Consider the following 14,798-nt stretch of genomic DNA (forward strand, 5'->3'; position numbering starts at 1 on the left):
ACTCGTTTCTGGCACTCCAGCAAGACGTGAAGCATTCCATATTTTACCATCATCCAAGAGATAGGAGTCCTCCCCTCTCTCCTGCACAACAGATCTTGGTTGTGTGAACTTTTGGTCACATTTCTTTACTTTCAAGGGTTTCTTAATCCGCACTAGGTCTCCAGGTTGGAATCTAGAGGACTTTGTATTTCTCCTGGCATCAGTGTACTGTTTGACTTTGTCTTGTTTCCTTTTCACATGTAGTCATAGTATGTTGTGGTCTGTAGCTTTTACAGGGTAGTTCATGATTTGTAGTTTTGTTCGCATGTATCGACCATGGAGCATCTCTGAGGGTGTAAACCCGTGGTAGCCTGAGGGGTACTCCTGTCATTCATAAGGAATGTTTGAGTGAATGATTTCCAAGGCTCTCCCTGAATCGAAGCAGTTTGCAAACAGTCTTTTAGGACCCTGTTAAACCTCTCAACCTGTCCATTTGCACGTGGATGATACACAGCAAACTCCATGCAATGTCAAAAGTAGACCTCATATAAAAATATAAAACAATAAACAAGCACAGTTCATGAGACCTTTAAATGAACAACTGTTTCAGAGGAAACTAATCCAAAACATTCTCCCTTCCACAATGAGTGAAAAAGAAGAAGAAAAAAAAGATCCTCCCTTTAATTGTAGGACTCCCGCTTCAGGCTCAGATTTACAATGAGTAATAAAAAAGTAAAGAAAATCGCGCTTGGAAATGCAGCAGGCTTTGATTGGCTGATTGCAAACTTAACGCACCTGAGAGCTGTGCTCGAAACCCAGAAAAAGATGGATCAGTGCTTTCTGATGCTGTCTGTGTTTCTCAGCAAATATTCCCTCATTTTAATTGTAGTACTCCCGCTTCATGCTCAGAAACACAGCCAAAACATAATTAGAGGCTTTGTAAATATATTGAACTGTGTGCAAATACCTGTGTGGTGTCTCTTTTGTTGACGGGTGAGGCAACGGAGCTCCAGTGGCCTAATGCATAAGGCTCTGGCCTCTTAAGCCTGAGATTGTTGGATCGAGTCCCATCTGGGTTTTGTTGGAGCAGAGTGGCGCAGCGGAAGCATGAAGGTCCCATAAGCAGGAGTTCGATGGATCGAAACCATCCTCCGCTAAACCCTTTTAAAGAACAACTGTTTCAGAGGAAACTTTGCCATAACATGTGCCCTTCCACGATGAGTTACAAGGAAAGAAAACCAAAAATGCTAGAAAAAGAAGCAGGATTTCACTTCCTTGTGGCAAATTAAAGGCAACTGAGAGCTACGCACATAACCCAGAAGTTGCTGGGTCAAAACAATCCTACGCTAACTAATGTTTCTCTCTGAATATCCCTATTATTAATATGTAAGACTCTCCGTTCAGCCCAGGAACAATGCTAACATGAATGTTTATGCTTTGTTAATAGGTTGCACTGTGAACAAATGTTGACGGGCTGTCTTTTTGTCCACAAAGCAATCCCAGCCAAATACAGCAGATCTTTTATTTGTGACATGCCAGCAAATAGAGTCCCAGATACCTAATGGAAAAGCCACTGACCACCTAAGCCAGGGATCGTGGCTTCAACTCCTGCCTTTTGTAGGGCAAAACTAGTATCTCCTACCTTAACACACAATGACACCATATACACTCCATATGTATAACAAGTAACAAGTTCAAGTTTATTTATATAGTGCTTTTCATAATGTGCATTGTTCCAAAGCAGCTTTACATGAGCAAACAGGGAAAACAGAAAAGGTAAAATAAAGGGAAGTGCATGGTGTTTATAGAACGAGCAAGATCCTTCTAATAAATAATATCTAATTAATGAATAAATAAATAAATGCAGTCTCCCGGTGAGCAAGCCAACACTGCCCTGCTGTGGTGAGGAACCCAAACTCCAATGATTGATTAATGGAGAAAAAAACCTCGGGAGAAACCAGGCTCAGCCGGGGGGGCCAGATCCCCTCTGACGTGCCATAGCTGCACTCAGTGACCCCGACCAAAAGACACCGAGCAAATATCCATGAGGAAGAGGGAGAAACCAACATCTGCAACCCAGAAAGTCCCACTCACCGAAATTCGTGCAGGTTCAACCCGGTCCCACTCCACTATCGACACCAGAAAACAGAGGAACAACCAGGAAAAATAGTAATGGCATGTTGTAAATCTATTCCTCTGTTGTCCGACATCTACCACAAAACATGACCAAACCGGACCCACACAGCCCCAGCAGATGAATCCCCACAACCAACGATGTTGGTTATGTCCTCAATGCACTATGCCAGTTTGGATAGTTTGAAGGAATCATCTGGTCTTGATGAGATAAATAGCTGAGTATCATCTGCATAACAGTGGAAGCTAATTCCATGTTTTCTAATAATGTTGCCGAGGGGCAGCATGTATATTGAGAAAAGCAAGGGTCCTAAAACCGATCCCTGAGGTAATCAATAATTGACTTGCGTAAGATTTGACGATTTCCCATTTAAATGGACGTATTGATATCTGTCTGTTAAGTAAGATCTGAACCATTGTAGTGCCTGTCCCTGAATACCAGTATAATTGTGTAAACGATCTAGTAGCATTTTATGGTCAACAGTATCGAAAGCAGCACTAAGGTCAAGCAGGGCTAAGAGTGAGATGTTACCTTTATCTGATGCAATTACAAGGTAATTTGAAATTCTAACGAGCGCAGTTTCAGTGCTATGATGCGGACTAAAGTCAGACTGGAACTTTTTCTATATGTCATTATTTTGTAGGAAAGTACACAACTGGGTGGACACTACTTTTTCTAGTATTTTAGACAAGTACAGGAGACTTGAAATCGGTCTACAGCTTCCAAGTTCGTTGGGGTCTTTGATAAGAGGTTTAATTACAGCCATTTTACAGGGTCCTGGGACATGTCCTAGATTAATTGGCGAGTTAATAATGTTATAAATGGGCTCAATTGCAACAGGTAGTAACTCTTTTAATAAGGTAGTCGGAATGGGGTCTAATAAGCATGTTGTTGGTTTGGATGTTGCAATATGTTTAATTAAATCTTCCTGATTTAAAGGAGAAAAACACTGTAGCTTTTCTTTTTGGATGATGGTCGATACTAATTCTTCAGACACACTTGGAGGTTTGGTTTTAGCTATGTTGTCTCGTATTTTTTAGTTTTTTTCAGCAAAAAAATTCATGAATTCATTGCTACCAAGGTGCGGCGGAATACCCAGGTCAGGTGAAGTCTGTTTGTTTGTTAATTTAGCAATTGTACTAAATAAAAACCTTGGATTGTTTTTGTTAGTTTCTATGAGGTCACGGAGGTACTCGGCTTTTGCTGCTTTTAGTGCCTTTTTGTAGCAGTTTGCACTCTCTTTCCATGCAATAGAATGGAGTTATTGTGACTCTTGTTCTATTTCAATTTGATGATTGGTTTTCTTTCCCTTTTTGACATTTTTTATCGCAATCTACCCCTAAAGCACAGTAACAGGCCCAAGGCCTTACAATCGGATCCATCTTAATTCCTGTGGTACTCCAGAATATTTATAAGGCTTTTGATTTGAGTCTTATGCATTCTCTTTTGAAATTAAGTTTCATCTGGTTTGCTAACAAATTTTTTCATCTCTCCACTTTCCCACTTTCCATAACTGTTTCCATACATTTTATTACATACTCACACTTTGTTTCTGTTTCGTCTTATGTTTGTTAGTTCATGTGTGTCAATTGTCTTCCATTACAATCGGCCGACTCTAACAAACCGCCGTGTGCTGAGTCTTGTTGTTGAATGCCATGGCAGTGGAGCCCCAGTGGCCTAATGGATAAGACACTGACCTCCTATGCCAGGGATTGTGGGTTCGAGTCCCTTCTGGGGTGTGTTTGAGCAGAGTGGTGCAGCGGAAGCGTGCTAAGCCCATAACCCAGAGGTCGATGGATTGAAACCATCCTCTGCTAACCCCTTTTATTAAACAACAGTATCAGCCAAAACATAATTAGAAACTTTGAAATTATGTTGAGCTGTGTTCGAGTACCCCTGTGGTGAGTCTTGTTGTTGAATGGCCAGGCAAAGGAGCCCAAGAGCCTAATGGATAAGACACTGGCCTCCTATGCCAGGGATTGTGGGTTCGAGTTCCTTCTGGGGTGTGTTTGAGCAGAGTGGCGCAGCGGAAGCGTGCTGGGCCCATAACCCACAGGTCGATGGATAGAAACCATCCTCTGCTAACCCCTTTTAATGAATAACAGTATCAGCCAAAACATAATTAGAAACTTTTAAGAAACTTTGAAATTATATTGAACTGTGTCCGAATACCCCTGTGGTGAGTCTTGTTGTTGAATGGCCAGGCAAAGGAGCCCAAGAGCCAAATGGATAAGACACTGGCCTCCTCTGCCAGGGTTTGTGGGTTCGAGTCCCTTCTGGGGTGTGTTTGAGCAGAGTGTCGCAGCGGAAGCTTGCTGGGCCCATAACCCAGAGGTCGATGGATCAAAACCATCCTCTGCCATCCCCTTTTAATAAAAAACAGTATCAGCCAAAACATAATTAGAAACTTTGAAATTATGTTGAGCTGTGTTCGAATACCGCTGTGGTGAGTCTTGTTGTTGAATGGCCAAACAACGAAGCCCCAATGACCAAATGGATAAGAAACTGACCTCCTAAGCCAGGAGATGTGGGTTCGAGACACATCTGGTTTGTGTATGAGCAGAGTGGCGCAGAGGAAGCGTGCTGGGCCCATAAACCCGAGGTCGATGGATCGAAACCATCCTCTGCTAACCCATTTTAATAAACAACACTATAAGCCAAAACATAATTAGAAAATGTGAAATTATGTTGAGCTATGTCCGAATACCCCTGTGGTGAGTCTTGTTGTTGAATGGCCAGGCAAAGGAGCCCAAGAGTCTAATGGATAAGACACTGGCCTCCTTTGCCAGGGATTGTGGGTTCAAGTCCCTTCTGGGGTGTGTTTGAGCAGAGTGGCGCAGCGGAAGCGTGCTGGGCCCATAACTCAGAGGTCGATGAATAGAAACCATCCTCTGCTAACCCCTTTTAATAAACAACAGTATCAGCGAAAACATAATTAGAAACTTGGAAATACTATTGAACTGTGTCCAAATACCTGTGTGGTGAGTCTTGTTGTTGAATGGCCAAACAACGAAGCCCCAATGACCAAATGGATAAGACACTGACCTCATAAGCCAGGAGTCGTGGGTTCGAGGCCCATCTGGGGTGTGTTTGAGCAGAGTGGCGCAGCAGAAGCGTGCTGGGCCCATAACCCAGAGGTCGATGGATCGAAACCGTCCTCTGCTAACCCCTTTTAATAAACAACAGTATCAGCCAAAACATAATTAGAAACTTTTAAGAAACTTTGAAATAATATTGAACTGTGTCCAAATACCTGTGTGTTGAGTCTTGTTGTTGAATGGCCAAACAACGGAGCCCCAATGACCAAATGGATAAGAAACTGACCTCCTAAGCCAGGAGATGTGGGTTCGAGACACATCCAGTTTGTGTATGAGCAGAGTGGCCCAGCGGAAGCGTGCTGGGCCCGTAACCCAGAGGTCGATGGATCGAATCTATCCTCTGCTAACCCCTTTTAATAAACAACAGTATCAGCAAAAACATAATTAGAAACTTTGAAATTATATTGAGCTGTGTCTGAATACCCGTGTAGTGACTCTTGTTGTTGAATGGCCAGGCAAAGGAGTCCAAGAGCCTAATGGATAAGACACTGGCCTCCTATGCCAGGGATTGAGGGTTCGAGTACCATCTGGGCTGTGTTTGAGCAGAGTGGCGCAGCGGAAGCGTGCTGGGCCCACAACCCAGAAGTCGATGGATCGAAACCATCCTCTGCTAACCCCTTTTAATAAACAACAGTATCAGCCAAAACATAATTAGAAGTTTTGTATTTATATTGAACTTTGTCCAAATACCTGTGTGGTGAGTCTTGTTGTTGAATGACCAAACAACGGAGCCCCAATGACCAAATGGATAAGACACTGACCTTCTAAGCCAGGAGTTGTGGGTTCGAGGCCCATCTGGGGTGTGTTTCAGCAGAGTGGCGCAGCGGAAGCGTGCTGGGCCCATAACCCAGAGGTCGATGGATCGAAACCATCCTCTGCTAACCCCTTTTAATAAACAACAGTATCAGCCAAAACATAATTAGAAAATTTGAAATTATGTTGAGCTGTGTCCGAATACCCCTTTGGTGAGTCTTGTTGTTGAAAGGCCAGGCAAAGGAGCCCCAATGACCAAATGGATAAGACACTGACCTCCTAAGCCAGGAGTTGTGGGTTCGAGGCCCATCTGGGGTGTGTTTGAGCAGAGTGGCGCAGCGGAAGCGTGCTGGGCCCATAACCCAGAGGTCGATGGATCGAAACCGTCCTCTGCTAACCCCTTTTAATAAACAACAGTATCAGCCAAAACATAATTAGAAACTTTGAAATAATATTGAACTGTGTCCAAATACCTGTGTGGTGAGTCTTGTTGTTGAAGGGCCAAACAACGGAGCCCCAATGACCAAATGGATAAGACACTGACCTCCTAAGCCAGGAGTTGTGGGATCGAGGCCCATCTGGGGTGTGTTTGAGCAGAGTGGTGCAGCGGAAGCGTGCTGGGCCCATAACCCAGAGGTCGATGGATCGAAACCATCCTCTGCTAACCCCTTTTAATAAACAACAGTATCAGCCAAAACATAATTAGAAAATTTGAAATTATGTTAAGCTGTGTCCGAATACCCCTGTGGTGAGTCTTGTTGTTGAAGGGCCAAACAACGGAGCCCCAATGACCAAATGGATAAGACACTGACCTCCTAAGCCAGGAGTTGTGGGATCGAGGCCCATCTGGGGTGTTTGAGCAGAGTTATGCAGCGGAAGCGTGCTGGGCCCATAACCCAGACGTCGATGGATCGAAACCGTCCTCTGCTAACCCCTTTTAATAAACAACAGTATCAGCCAAAACATAATTAGAAACTTTTAAGAAACTTTGAAATAATATTGAACTGTGTCCAAATACCTGTGTGGTGAGTCTTGTTGTTGAAGGGCCAAACAACGGAGCCCCAATGACCAAATGGATAAAACACTGACCCAGAGGTCGATGGATCGAAACCATCCTCTGCTAACCCCTTTTAATAAACAACAGTATCAGCCAAAACATAATTAGAAACTTTGAAATTATGTTGAGCTGTGTCCAAATACCTGTGTGGTGAGTCTTGTTGTTGAATGGCCAGGCAAAGGAGTCCAAGAGCCTAACGGATAAGACACTGGCCTCCTCTGCCAGGGATTGTGGGTTCGAGTCCCTTCTTGGGTGTATTTGAGCAGAGTGGCGCAGCGGAAGCGTGCTGGGCCCATAACCCAGAGGTCGATGGATCGAAACCATCCTCTGCTAACCCCTTTTAATAAACAACAGTATCAGCAAAAACATAATTAGAAACTTTGAAATTATATTGAGCTGTGTCTGAATACCCGTGTAGTGACTCTTGTTGTTGAATGGCCAGGCAAAGGAGTCCAAGAGCCTAATGGATAAGACACTGGCCTCCTATGCCAGGGATTGAGGGTTCGAGTCCCATCTGGGCTGTGTTTGAGCAGAGTGGCGCAGCGGAAGCGTGCTGGGCCCACAACCCAGAAGTCGATGGATCGAAACCATCCTCTGCTAACCCCTTTTAATAAACAACAGTATCAGCCAAAACATAATTAGAAGTTTTGTATTTATATTGAACTTTGTCCAAATACCTGTGTGGTGAGTCTTGTTGTTGAATGACCAAACAACGAAGCCCCAATGACCAAATGGATAAGACACTGACCTCCTAAGCCAGGAGTTGTGGGATCGAGGCCCATCTGGGGTGTGTTTGAGCAGAGTGGTGCAGCGGAAGCGTTCTGGGCCCATAACCGAGACGTCGATGGATCGAAACAGTCCTCTGCTAACCCCTTTTAATAAACAACAGTATCAGCCAAAACATAATTAGAAACTTTTAAGAAACTTTGAAATAATATTGAACTGTGTCCAAATACCTGTGTGGTGAGTCTTGTTGTTGAAGGGCCAAACAACGGAGCCCCAATGACCAAATGGATAAAACACTGACCCAGAGGTCGATGGATCGAAACCATCCTCTGCTAACCCCTTTTAATAAACAACAGTATCAGCCAAAACATAATTAGAAACTTTGAAATTATGTTGAGCTGTGTCCAAATACCTGTGTGGTGAGTCTTGTTGTTGAATGGCCAGGCAAAGGAGTCCAAGAGCCTAACGGATAAGACACTGGCCTCCTCTGCCAGGGATTGTGGGTTCGAGTCCCTTCTTGGGTGTATTTGAGCAGAGTGGCGCAGCGGAAGCGTGCTGGGCCCATAACCCAGAGGTCGATGGATCGAAACCATCCTCTGCTAAACCCTTTAAATAAACAACAGTATCAGCCAAAACATAATTAGAAACTTTGAAATTATGTTGAGCTGTGTCCGAGTACCCCTGTGGTGAGTCTTGTTGTTGAATGGCCAAACAACGGAGCCCCAATGACCAAATGGATAAAAAACTGACCTCCTAAGCCAGGAGATGTGGGTTCGAGACACATCCAGTATGAGTATGAGCAGAGTGGCCCAGCGGAAGCGTGCTGGGTCCATAACCCAGAGGTCGATGGATCAAAACCATCCTCTGCTAACCCCTTTTAATAAACAACAGTATCAACAAAAACATAATTAGAAACTTTGAAATTATGTTGAACTGTGTCCAAATACCTGTGTGGTGAGACTTGTTGTTGAATGGCCAGGCAAAGGAGTCCAAGAGCCTAATGGATAAGACACTGTCCTCCTATGCCAGGGATTGTTGGTTCGAGTCCCTTCTGGGGTGTGTCTGAGCAGAGTGGTGCAGCGGAAGCGTGCTGGGCCCATAACCCAGAGGTCGATGGATCGAAACCATCCTCTGCTAACCCCTTTTAATAAACAACAGTATCAGCCAAAACATAATTAGAAACTTTGAAATTATATTGAACTCAGTCCAAATACCTGTGTGGCGAGTCTTGTTGTTGAATGGCCAAACAACGGAGCCCCAATGACCAAATGGATAAGACACTGACCTCCTAAGCCAGAAGTTATGGGTTCGAGGCCCATCTGGTTTGTGTATGAGCAGAGTGGCGCAGCGGAAGCGTGCTGGGCCCATAACCCAGAGGTCGATGGATCGAAACCATCCTCTGCTAACCCCTTTTAATAAACAACAGTATCAGCCACAACATAATTAGAAACTTTGAAATTATATTGAGCTGTGTCTGAATACCCGTGTAGTGACTCTTGTTGTTGAATGGCCTGGCAGCGGAGCCCCAGTGGCCTAATGGATAAGGCACTGGCCTCCTAAGCCAGGGATTGTGGGTTCGAGTCCCATCTGGGGTGTGTTTGAGCAGAGCGGCGCATCGGAAGCGTGCTCGGCCCATAACCCAGAGGTCGATGGATCGAAACCATCCTCTGCTAACCCCTTTTAATAAACAACAGTATCAGCCAAAACATAATTAGAAACTTTGAAATTATATTGAACTCAGTCCAAATACCTGTGTGGCGAGTCTTGTTGTTGAATGGCCAGGCAAAGGAGTCCAAGAGCCTAATGGATAAGACACTGGCCTCCTATGCCAGGGATTGTGGGTTCGAGTCCCATCTGGGGTGTGTTTGAGCAGAGTGGCGCAGCGGAAGCGTGCTGGGCCCACAACCCAGAGGTCGATGGATCGAAACCATCCTCTGCTAACCCCTTTTAATAAACAACAGTATCAGCCAAAACATAATTAGAAACTTTGAAATTATATTGAGCTGTGTCCGAATATCCGTGTCGTGAGTCTTGTTGTTGAATGGCCAAACAACGAAGCCCCAATGACCAAATGGATAAGAAACTGACCTCCTAAGCCAGGAGATGTGGGTTCGAGACACATCTGGTTTGTGTATGAGCAGAGTGGCGCAGCGGAAGCGTGCTGGGCCCATAACCCAGAGGTCGATGGATCGAAACCATCCTCTGCTAACCCCTTTTAATAAACAACAGTATCAGCCAAAACATAATTAGAACCTTTGAAATTATATTGAACTCAGTCCAAATACCTGTGTGGCGAGTCTTGTTGTTGAATGGCCAAACAACGAAGCCCCAATGACCAAATGGATAAGAAACTGACCTCCTAAGCCAGGAGATGTGGGTTCGAGACACATCTGGTTTGTGTATGAGCAGAGTGGCGCAGCGGAAGCGTGCTGGGCCCATAACCCAGAGGTCGATGGATCGAAACCATCCTCTGCTAACCCCTTTTAATAAACAACAGTATCAGCCAAAACATAATTAGAAACTTTGAAATTATGTTAAGCTGTGTCCGAATACCCCTGTGGTGAGTCTTGTTGTTGAATGTCCAGGCAAATGAGCCCAAGAGCCTAATGGATAAGACACTGGCCTCCTATGCCAGGGAGTTGTGGGTTCGAGGCCCATCTGGGGTGTGTCTGAGCAGAGTGGCGCAGCGGAAGCGTGCTGGGCCCATAACCCAGAGGTCGATGGATCGAAACCATCCTCTGCTAACCCCTTTTAATAAACAACAGTATCAGCCAAAACATAATTAGAATCTTTGAAATTATATTGAACTCAGTCCAAATACCTGTGTGGCGAGTCTTGTTGTTGAATGGCCAAACAACGAGCCCCAATGACCAAATGGATAAGACACTGACCTCCTAAGCCAGGAGTTGTGGGTTCGAGTCCCATCTGGGGTGTGTTTGAGCAGAGTGGCGCAGCGGAAGCGTGCTGGGCCCATAACCCAGAGGTCGATGGATCGAAACCATCCTCTGCTAACCCCTTTTAATAAACAACAGTATCAGCCAAAACATAATTAGAAACTTTGAAATTATATTGAGCTGTGTCCGAATATCCGTGTCGTGAGTCTTGTTGTTGAATGGCCAAACAACGAAGCCCCAATGACCAAATGGATAAGAAACTGACCTCCTAAGCCAGGAGATGCGGGTTCGAGACACATCCAGTTTGTGTATGAGCAGAGTGGCGCAGCGGAAGCGTGCTGGGCCCACAACCCAGAAGTCGATGGATCGAAACCATCCTCTGCTAACCCCTTTTAATAAACAACAGTATCAGCCAAAACATAATTAGAAGTTTTGTATTTATATTGAACTTTGTCCAAATACCTGTGTGGTGAGTCTTGTTGTTGAATGACCAAACAACGAGCCCCAATGACCAAATGGATAAGACACTGACCTCCTAAGCCAGGAGTTGTGGGTTCGAGGCCCATCTGGGTGTGTTTCAGCAGAGTGGCGCAGCGGAAGCGTGCTGGGCCAATAACCCAGAGGTCGATGGATCGAAACCATCCTCTGCTAACCCCTTTTAATAAACAACAGTATCAGCCAAAACATAATTAGAAAATTTGAAATTATGTTGAGCTGTGTCCGAATACCCCTGTGGTGAGTCTTGTTGTTGAAGGGCCAAACAACGGAGCCCAAATGACCAAATGGATAAGACACTGACCTCCTAAGCCAGGAGTTGTGGGATCGAGGCCCATCTGGGGTGTGTTTGAGCAGAGTGGTGCAGTGGAAGCGTGCTGGGCCCATAACCGAGACGTCGATGGATCGAAACCGTCCTCTGCTAACCCCTTTTAATAAACAACAGTATCAGCCAAAACATAATTAGAAACTTTTAAGAAACTTTGAAATAATATTGAACTGTGTCCAAATACCTGTGTGGTGAGTCTTGTTGTTGAAGGGCCAAACAACGGAGCCCCAATGACCAAATGGATAAAACACTGACCCAGAGGTCGATGGATCGAAACCATCCTCTGCTAACCCCTTTTAATAAACAACAGTATCAGCCAAAACATAATTAGAAACTTTGAAATTATGTTGAGCTGTGTCCAAATACCTGTGTGGTGAGTCTTGTTGTTGAATGGCCAGGCAAAGGAGTCCAAGAGCCTAACGGATAAGACACTGGCCTCCTCTGCCAGGGATTGTGGGTTCGAGTCCCTTCTTGGGTGTATTTGAGCAGAGTGGCGCAGCGGAAGCGTGCTGGGCCCATAACCCAGAGGTCGATGGATCGAAACCATCCTCTGCTAAACCCTTTAAATAAACAACAGTATCAGCCAAAACATAATTAGAAACTTTGAAATTATGTTGAGCTGTGTCCGAGTACCCCTGTGGTGAGTCTTGTTGTTGAATGGCCAAACAACGGAGCCCCAATGACCAAATGGATAAGACACTGGCCTCCTATGCCAGGGATTGAGGGTTCGAGTCCCATCTGGGCTGTGTTTGAGCAGAGTGGCCCAGCGGAAGCGTGCTGGGTCCATAACCCAGAGGTCGATGGATCAAAACCATCCTCTGCTAACCCCTTTTAATAAACAACAGTATCAGCAAAAACATAATTAGAAACTTTGAAATTATGTTGAACTGTGTCCAAATACCTGTGTGGTGAGACTTGTTGTTGAATGGCCAGGCAAAGGAGTCCAAGAGCCTAATGGATAAGACACTGTCCTCCTATGCCAGGGATTGTTGGTTCGAGTCCCTTCTGGGGTGTGTCTGAGCAGAGTGGTGCAGCGGAAGCGTGCTGGGCCCATAACCCAGAGGTCGATGGATCGAAACCATCCTCTGCTAACCCCTTTTAATAAACAACAGTATCAGCCAAAACATAATTAGAAACTTTGAAATTATATTGAACTCAGTCCAAATACCTGTGTGGCGAGTCTTGTTGTTGAATGGCCAAACAACGGAGCCCCAATGACCAAATGGATAAGACACTGACCTCCTAAGCCAGAAGTTATGGGTTCGAGGCCCATCTGGTTTGTGTATGAGCAGAGTGGCGCAGCGGAAGCGTGCTGGGCCCATAACCCAGAGGTCGATGGATCGAAACCATCCTCTGCTAACCCCTTTTAATAAACAACAGTATCAGCCACAACATAATTAGAAACTTTGAAATTATATTGAGCTGTGTCTGAATACCCGTGTAGTGACTCTTGTTGTTGAATGGCCTGGCAGTGGAGCCCCAGTGGCCTAATGGATAAGGCACTGGCCTCCTAAGCCAGGGATTGTGGGTTCGAGTCCCATCTGGGGTGTGTTTGAGCAGAGCGGCGCATCGGAAGCGTGCTCGGCCCATAACCCAGAGGTCGATGGATCGAAACCATCCTCTGCTAACCACTTTTAATAAACAACAGTATCAGCCAAAACATAATTAGAAACTTTGAAATTATATTGAACTCAGTCCAAATACCTGTGTGGCGAGTCTTGTTGTTGAATGGCCAGGCAAAGGAGTCCAAGAGCCAAATGGATAAGACACTGGCCTCCTATGCCAGGGATTGTGGGTTCGAGTCCCATCTGGGGTGTGTTTGAGCAGAGTGGCGCAGCGGAAGCGTGCTGGGCCCACAACCCAGAGGTCGATGGATCGAAACCATCCTCTGCTAACCCCTTTTAATAAACAACAGTATCAGCCAAAACATAATTAGAAACTTTGAAATTATATTGAGCTGTGTCCGAATATCCGTGTCGTGAGTCTTGTTGTTGAATGGCCAAACAACGAAGCCCCAATGACCAAATGGATAAGAAACTGACCTCCTAAGCCAGGAGATGCTGGGTTCGAGACACATCAGGTTTGTGTATGAGCAGAGTGGCGCAGCGGAAGCGTGCTGGGCCCATAACCCAGAGGTCGATGGATCGAAACCATCCTCTGCTAACCCCTTTTAATAAACAACAGTATCAGCCAAAACATAATTAGAAACTTTGAAATTATATTGAACTCAGTCCAAATACCTGTGTGGCGAGTCTTGTTGTTGAATGGCCAAACAACGAAGCCCCAATGACCAAATGGATAAGAAACTGACCTCCTAAGCCAGGAGATGTGGGTTCGAGACACATCTGGTTTGTGTATGAGCAGAGTGGCGCAGCGGAAGCGTGCTGGGCCCATAACCCAGAGGTCGATGGATCGAAACCATCCTCTGCTAACCCCTTTTAATAAACAACAGTATCAGCCAAAACATAATTAGAAACTTTGAAATTATATTGAACTCAGTCCAAATACCTGTGTGGCGAGTCTTGTTGTTGAATGGCCAAACAACGAAGCCCCAATGACCAAATGGATAAGAAACTGACCTCCTAAGCCAGGAGATGTGGGTTCGAGACACATCTGGTTTGTGTATGAGCAGAGTGGCGCAGCGGAAGCGTGCTGGGCCCATAACCCAGAGGTCGATGGATCGAAACCATCCTCTGCTAACCCCTTTTAATAAACAACAGTATCAGCCAAAACATAATTAGAAACTTTGAAATTATGTTAAGCTGTGTCCGAATACCCCTGTGGTGAGTCTTGTTGTTGAATGTCCAGGCAAATGAGCCCAAGAGCCTAATGGATAAGACACTGGCCTCCTATGCCAGGGATTGTTGGTTCGAGTCCCTTCTGGGGTGTGTCTGAGCAGAGTGGCGCAGCGGAAGCGTGCTGGGCCCATAACCCAGAGGTCGATGGATCGAAACCATCCTCTGCTAACCCCTTTTAATAAACAACAGTATCAGCCAAAACATAATTAGAATCTTTGAAATTATATTGAACTCTGTCCAAAGACCTGTGTGGCGAGTCTTGTTGTTGAATGGCCAAACAACGAAGCCCCAATGACCAAATGGATAAGGCACTGGCCTCCCAAGCCAGGGATTGTGGGTTCGAGTCCCATCTGGGGTGTGTTTGAGCAGAGTGGCGCAGCGGAAGCGTGCTGGGCCCATAACCCAGAGGTCGATGGATCGAAACCATCCTCTGCTAACCCCTTTTAATAAACAACAGTATCAGCCAAAACATAATTAGAAACTTTGAAATTATATTGAGCTGTGTCCGAATATCCGTGTCGTGAGTCTTGTGTTGA

General features: G+C 45.2%; 22 non-coding genes across 22 annotated transcripts; all 22 read left to right on the forward strand.

The window, feature by feature from the left end:
* Window positions 1-6,020: 6,020 nt before the first annotated feature.
* trnam-cau (transfer RNA methionine (anticodon CAU)) lies at window positions 6,021-6,092 on the forward strand. Its single transcript has one exon. It is a non-coding gene; the product is annotated as a tRNA-Met (tRNA).
* A 196-nt stretch (window positions 6,093-6,288) lies between these two features.
* Window positions 6,289-6,360, forward strand: trnam-cau (transfer RNA methionine (anticodon CAU)). The gene has a single exon. It is a non-coding gene; the product is annotated as a tRNA-Met (tRNA).
* A 196-nt stretch (window positions 6,361-6,556) lies between these two features.
* trnam-cau (transfer RNA methionine (anticodon CAU)) lies at window positions 6,557-6,628 on the forward strand. The gene has a single exon. It is a non-coding gene; the product is annotated as a tRNA-Met (tRNA).
* Window positions 6,629-7,282: 654 nt separating this feature from the next.
* On the forward strand, window positions 7,283-7,354 carry trnam-cau (transfer RNA methionine (anticodon CAU)). The gene has a single exon. It is a non-coding gene; the product is annotated as a tRNA-Met (tRNA).
* Window positions 7,355-8,277: 923 nt separating this feature from the next.
* Window positions 8,278-8,349, forward strand: trnam-cau (transfer RNA methionine (anticodon CAU)). Its single transcript has one exon. It is a non-coding gene; the product is annotated as a tRNA-Met (tRNA).
* Window positions 8,350-8,812: 463 nt separating this feature from the next.
* On the forward strand, window positions 8,813-8,884 carry trnam-cau (transfer RNA methionine (anticodon CAU)). The gene has a single exon. It is a non-coding gene; the product is annotated as a tRNA-Met (tRNA).
* Window positions 8,885-9,080: 196 nt separating this feature from the next.
* On the forward strand, window positions 9,081-9,152 carry trnam-cau (transfer RNA methionine (anticodon CAU)). The gene has a single exon. It is a non-coding gene; the product is annotated as a tRNA-Met (tRNA).
* Window positions 9,153-9,269: 117 nt separating this feature from the next.
* On the forward strand, window positions 9,270-9,342 carry trnar-ccu (transfer RNA arginine (anticodon CCU)). The gene has a single exon. It is a non-coding gene; the product is annotated as a tRNA-Arg (tRNA).
* A 541-nt stretch (window positions 9,343-9,883) lies between these two features.
* trnam-cau (transfer RNA methionine (anticodon CAU)) lies at window positions 9,884-9,955 on the forward strand. Its single transcript has one exon. It is a non-coding gene; the product is annotated as a tRNA-Met (tRNA).
* Window positions 9,956-10,151: 196 nt separating this feature from the next.
* On the forward strand, window positions 10,152-10,223 carry trnam-cau (transfer RNA methionine (anticodon CAU)). Its single transcript has one exon. It is a non-coding gene; the product is annotated as a tRNA-Met (tRNA).
* A 196-nt stretch (window positions 10,224-10,419) lies between these two features.
* trnam-cau (transfer RNA methionine (anticodon CAU)) lies at window positions 10,420-10,491 on the forward strand. The gene has a single exon. It is a non-coding gene; the product is annotated as a tRNA-Met (tRNA).
* A 195-nt stretch (window positions 10,492-10,686) lies between these two features.
* Window positions 10,687-10,758, forward strand: trnam-cau (transfer RNA methionine (anticodon CAU)). Its single transcript has one exon. It is a non-coding gene; the product is annotated as a tRNA-Met (tRNA).
* A 462-nt stretch (window positions 10,759-11,220) lies between these two features.
* On the forward strand, window positions 11,221-11,292 carry trnai-aau (transfer RNA isoleucine (anticodon AAU)). The gene has a single exon. It is a non-coding gene; the product is annotated as a tRNA-Ile (tRNA).
* A 656-nt stretch (window positions 11,293-11,948) lies between these two features.
* Window positions 11,949-12,020, forward strand: trnam-cau (transfer RNA methionine (anticodon CAU)). Its single transcript has one exon. It is a non-coding gene; the product is annotated as a tRNA-Met (tRNA).
* A 463-nt stretch (window positions 12,021-12,483) lies between these two features.
* trnam-cau (transfer RNA methionine (anticodon CAU)) lies at window positions 12,484-12,555 on the forward strand. The gene has a single exon. It is a non-coding gene; the product is annotated as a tRNA-Met (tRNA).
* A 196-nt stretch (window positions 12,556-12,751) lies between these two features.
* trnam-cau (transfer RNA methionine (anticodon CAU)) lies at window positions 12,752-12,823 on the forward strand. Its single transcript has one exon. It is a non-coding gene; the product is annotated as a tRNA-Met (tRNA).
* Window positions 12,824-12,940: 117 nt separating this feature from the next.
* Window positions 12,941-13,013, forward strand: trnar-ccu (transfer RNA arginine (anticodon CCU)). The gene has a single exon. It is a non-coding gene; the product is annotated as a tRNA-Arg (tRNA).
* Window positions 13,014-13,555: 542 nt separating this feature from the next.
* Window positions 13,556-13,627, forward strand: trnam-cau (transfer RNA methionine (anticodon CAU)). The gene has a single exon. It is a non-coding gene; the product is annotated as a tRNA-Met (tRNA).
* Window positions 13,628-13,823: 196 nt separating this feature from the next.
* Window positions 13,824-13,895, forward strand: trnam-cau (transfer RNA methionine (anticodon CAU)). Its single transcript has one exon. It is a non-coding gene; the product is annotated as a tRNA-Met (tRNA).
* Window positions 13,896-14,091: 196 nt separating this feature from the next.
* Window positions 14,092-14,163, forward strand: trnam-cau (transfer RNA methionine (anticodon CAU)). The gene has a single exon. It is a non-coding gene; the product is annotated as a tRNA-Met (tRNA).
* Window positions 14,164-14,358: 195 nt separating this feature from the next.
* Window positions 14,359-14,430, forward strand: trnam-cau (transfer RNA methionine (anticodon CAU)). Its single transcript has one exon. It is a non-coding gene; the product is annotated as a tRNA-Met (tRNA).
* Window positions 14,431-14,626: 196 nt separating this feature from the next.
* trnam-cau (transfer RNA methionine (anticodon CAU)) lies at window positions 14,627-14,698 on the forward strand. The gene has a single exon. It is a non-coding gene; the product is annotated as a tRNA-Met (tRNA).
* The last annotated feature ends 100 nt before the right edge of the window (window positions 14,699-14,798 follow it).

Source organism: Triplophysa dalaica, chromosome 3 (genome assembly GCF_015846415.1).
Source record: "Triplophysa dalaica isolate WHDGS20190420 chromosome 3, ASM1584641v1, whole genome shotgun sequence".
Classification (NCBI taxonomy): domain Eukaryota; kingdom Metazoa; phylum Chordata; class Actinopteri; order Cypriniformes; family Nemacheilidae; genus Triplophysa; species Triplophysa dalaica.